Source organism: Peromyscus eremicus, chromosome X (genome assembly GCF_949786415.1).
Source record: "Peromyscus eremicus chromosome X, PerEre_H2_v1, whole genome shotgun sequence".
Taxonomy (NCBI): domain Eukaryota; kingdom Metazoa; phylum Chordata; class Mammalia; order Rodentia; family Cricetidae; genus Peromyscus; species Peromyscus eremicus.
This window is the reverse complement of record NC_081439.1, coordinates 19,301,053-19,306,553: the sequence shown is the minus strand read 5'-3', so window position 1 is coordinate 19,306,553 and position 5,501 is coordinate 19,301,053.

Sequence of the window (5,501 nt, the reverse complement as noted above, 5' to 3'; positions counted from 1 at the left end):
ATAAGTAAACACATACCATATTTGTCCTTTGGGGTTTAGATGACCTCACTCAGGATGCGTGGTGGCTCCTCTTTGTAGTCTACTTGACTACAGCTAGAATTAACTAAAACCCCAAATTGGACTCTTACACCTGCTAGGTAATTTTTGCTTAATTCGATCATTTGAAGTGGGAAGATCCACTTCAGACTCAGACCTTTGAGAAAGGAAGACACACCTTTAATCTAGATATTTAAACTCTAATCAGGGACACACTTTCAACTGGAAGCCTATATAAAGGACATGGAGCTCTACAAACCAATCAGCCCCAGTGGCACCAAGGACAACCAGAGCCATACAACCATCATGCACTGATTGGGAACAGGTAAGTCTCCAATCTCTGGACTGGTCATCCCAGTTCTCTAGCCCCTAGGCCCCATGGGCATATTCTGTGCCCCTCACCCAAGCCAGTGCAGCTCCAGAAACCAGGCAGTAGCCTCCTCCCACCCTTACCCACTTGCCAACCATACCCTGCACCACCAGTGACCACCAGAGCCATATGCCCCCTCCTGGACCAATTGGGAAGAAGAACAACCACAGGAACCAGAGGCCCTACTTGCACCAATTGGAAGAAGAGTGATATGGAGTTCCACCTGTTCAGATTAAGGGAAGAAATTGGTAGATGGCAGTGTAAGAACACATTAAACAGCATAAAGAGCAATATGGTACCACCAGAACCTAGTGATCCTACAACAGCAAGACCTGAACATCCCAAAGGAGATGATCCAGAAGAAAATGACCTTAAAAACAACTTTATGAAGATGATAGAGGCCCTAAAAAAATGAAATGAAAAATTACCTTAAAGAAATGGAGGTAAAAACAAACAAAAATTGGAGGAAATAAAGAAATCTCTTAAAGAAAGTCAAGAAACCCAAGTAAAAACAATCAAATAGGTAAAGGAAACTGTTTGAGACTTGAAAATTGAAATAGAGGCAATAAAGAAAACATAAAGTGAGGGAATTCAGGAACAGGAAAATCTGAGTAAATGAACAGAAACTATAGAAGCAAGCATAACCAAAAGAATAAAAGAGATGGAAAAGAGAATCTCAGGTGTTGAGGATATGATAGAGGAAATAGATTCATCGGTCAAGGGAAATGTTAAATCCAGCAATGTTTAACAAAAACATCCAGGAAATCTGAGACACCATGTAAAGACCAAACCTAAGAATAATAGGGATAGAAGAAGGAGAAGAATTCCAGCTCAAAGGCACAGAAAATATACTCAACAAAATTATAGAAGAAAAATTTCGCAACCTAAAGAAAGACATGCCAATGAAGGTACAAGAAGCATACAGAACACCAAATAGACTGGACCACAAAAATTCCCCTCACCACATAATAGTCAAAACACTAAACATACAAAATAAAGAAAGAATATTAAGAGCAGAAAAGGAAAAGGGTCAAGTAACATATAAAGGCAGACCTATCAGTATTACACCTAACTTCTCAGTGGAAATTCTGACAGCTAAAAGGTCCTGGACAGATGTGCTGTAAACACCAAGAGACCATGGATGCCAGCCCAGACTACAATACCCAGAAAAGCTTTCAATCACCATAGATGGAGAAAACAAGATATTACATGACAAAATCTGATTTCAGCATTACATATCAACAAATCCAGTCCTACAGAAAGCAATAGAAGGAAAACTCCAATCCAAGAAAGTTAGCTGCAGCCACCAAAACATAAGGAAAAGATAGTCTCACACCAGCAAATCTCAAAGAAGGGAAACACACACTACCACCAAAAGTAACAGAAATTAACAATCACTGGTCATTAATGTTCCTTAATATTAATGGACTCAATTCACCTATAAAAGACACAGGCTAAGAGAATGGATACAAAAACAGGATTCATCCTTCTGCTGTATACAAGAAACACACCTCAACCTCAAAGACCAAAATTACCTCAGAGTAAAGGGTTGGGAAAAAACTTTCCAATCAAATGGACCTAAGAAACAAGTTAGTTTAGCTATCCTAATATCTAACAAAATAGACTTCAAACTAAAATCAATCAAAAGAGATGAAGAAGAGCATTTCATATTTATCACAGGGAAAATCCATCAAGATGAAGTCTCAATTCTGAACATGTATTCCCCAAATACAAGGGCAACCATATTTGTAAAAGAAACATTACTAAAGCTTATATCACATATCAAACCCCACACACTAATAGTGAGAGACTTCAACACACCACTCTGAACAATGGACAGGTCTGCCAGACAGAAACTTAACAGAGAAATAAGGGAACTAACAGAAGTTATGACTCAAATGAACTTAATATATATCTACAGAATATTCCACCCTATCACAAAAGAATATACCTTCTTCTCAGCACCCCATGAAACCTTCTCCAAAATTGACCACATACTTGGTAACAAAACAAATCTCAACAGTTACGAATAATTAGAATAACCCACTGTACCTTATTGGACCACCAGGTCTCAAAGTTAGATTTCAACAACAACAAAAATTACAGAAAGCCTACAGACTCTTGGAAACTGAACAATGCTCAACTGAATCACCCCTGGGTCAAGGAAGAAATAAAGTAATTAAAGACTTCCCAGAATTCAACAAAAATGAATGCACAACATACTCAAACTTATGGGACACTATGAAAGCTGTGCTAAGAGGAAAGTTCATAGCACTAAGTGCCTACATAAAGAAGTTGGAGAAATCACAGCACAACTGAAAGCTCTAGAACAAAAAGAAGCAAACTCACCCAGGAGGAATTGATGCCAGGAAATAATCAAATTCAGGACAGAAATTAATGAAATAGGAACAAAGAGAACAACACAAAGAATCAATGAAACAAAGAGTTGATTCTTTGAGAAAATCAACAAGATAGACAAACCCTTATCCAAACTAACCAAAAAGCAGAGAGAGAATATCCAAATTCACAAAATCAGAAATGAAAAGGGGGACAAAATAACAGACACTGAGGAAATCCAGAGAATCATTAGGTCATACTTTGAAAACTTGTACTCCACGAAATTGGAAAATGTAAAAGAAATGGACAGTTTATTTTTCATAGGTACCATATGCCAAAATTAAATCAGGATCAGATAAACAACTTAAATAGAATTATAACCACTAAGAAAATAGAAGGAATCATCAAAAGGCTCTTAATAAAAAAAAGCCCAGGGCCAACTGGTTTCAGTGCAGAATTCTACCAGAATTTCAAAGGAGAGCTAATTCCAATTTTTCTGAAATTGTTCCGAACAATAGAAACAGAAGGAACGTTGCCAAACTCTTTTTACGAGGTTACAGTTACCCTGATACCCACACAACATAAAGACACAACTATGAAAGAGAATTACAGACCAATCTCCCTCATGAACATTGATGCAAAAATTCTCAATATAATATTGGCAAACTGATTCCAAGAAAACATAAAAACATCATCCACCACGATCAAGTAGGCTTCATCCCAGAGATTCAGGGATGGATCAACATATGAAAATCTGTCAGTGTAATCCACCATATAAACAAACTGAAAGAAAAAAAAACACATGATCATCTCATTAGATGCTGAAAAAGCCCTTGACAAAATCCAACATCCCTTCATGATAAAAGTCTTGGAGAGATCAGTGATACAAGGAACATACCTAAACATAATAAAGGCAATATACAGTAAGCTAACAGCCAACAGCAAACTAAACAGCAAGAAACTCAAAGCGGTTCCACTAAAATCAGGAACAAGACAAGCTGTCCACTCTCCCGATATCTATTCAATTCAGTACTCAAAGTTCTAGCTAGATCAATAAGACAACAAAAGGAGATTAAGGGGATACAAAGTGTAAAGGAAGAAGTCGAACTTTCACTATTCGCAGATGATATGATAGTACACATAATTGACCCCAAAAATTCGACCATTACTGATAAACACCTTAAGTAATGTGGCAGGATACAAGATTAACCAAAAAAAAAAAAAAACAATCAGTAGCCCTCCTATACACAAATGATAGATGGGCCAATAAAGAAATCAGAGAAACATCACCCTTTACAATAGCCACAAATTATTTAAAATATCTTGGGTACCCCTTACCATACAAGTGAAAAGCCTATATGACAAGAACTTTAAGTCCTTGAAGAAAGAAATTGAAGAAGGTATCAGAAAATGGAAAGATCTCCCATGCTCATGGATAGGTAGTATTAACATAATAAAAATGACAATCTTACCAAAAGCAATCTACAGATTCAATGCAGTCACCATCATAATCCCAACAAAATTCTTCAGACTTGGAAAGAACAATACTCAACTTCATATGGAGAAACAAAAAACTAAGATTTCTGAAACAATCCTTCACAATAAAGCAATTTCTGTAGGCATCACCATCCCTGACTTCAAGATCTACTATAGAGCTCTAGTAATAAAAACAGCTTGGTATTGGCATAAAAACAGACATGTGGACCAATGGAATTGAATTGAAGCTTCTGATATTAATCCATACACATGAACATATGATTTTTGACAAAGAAGCCAAAACTGTACAATGGAAAAAAGAAAGCATCTTCAACAAATAGTGCTGGCATAACTGGATGTCAACATGTAGAAGATTGCAAATAGATCCGTATCTAACACCATGCACAAAACTCAAGTCCAAGTGGATCAAAGACCTAAACATAAATCCAGATACACTGATCTTGATAGAATAGAAAGGAAGTAGCCTAGATAACATTGACATAGGAGACCACTTCCTAAATATAACAACAGTAGCATAGACATCGAGAGCAACAATTAATACAGGGGACCTCCTGAAACTGAGAAGCTTCTATAAAGCAAAATACACAGTAAATAAGACAAAACGACAGCCTACAGAGTGGGAAAAGATCTTTACCAACCCCACATCTGACAGAGGGCTGATCTCCAAAATATATAAAGAACTCAAGAAATTAAATAGCAAAATAACAAACAATCCAATTAAAAAATTGGCTACAGAGCTAAACAGAGAATTCTCAGCAGAAGAATCTCAAATGGCTGAAAGACATTTAAGGAATTGCTGGACATCCTTAGTCATCAGGGAAATGCAAATCAAAATGACTCTGAGATACCATCTTACACCTGTCAGAATGGCTAAGGTCAAAAACACTGACGACAGCTTATGTTAGAGAGAATGTGGAACAAGTGTGACACTCCTCCACTGTTGTGGGAGTCCAAACTTGTACAGCCACTTTGGAAATCAGTATGGAAGTTTCTCAGAAAATTAGGAATCAGTCTACTTCAAGACCCAATGATACCACTCTTAGGCATACTCAAGGGATGCTCAAGCATACCACAGGGACACTTGCTCAACTATGTTCATAGCAGCATTATTTGTAATAAGCAGAAACTGGAAACAACCTAGATTCCCCTCAAGGAAATAGTGAATAGATAAAATATGGTACATTCACACAATAGAGTATTACTCAGCTATAAAAAAAAAAAAAAAAAAACTATGACATCATGAAATTTGTAGGCAAATGCA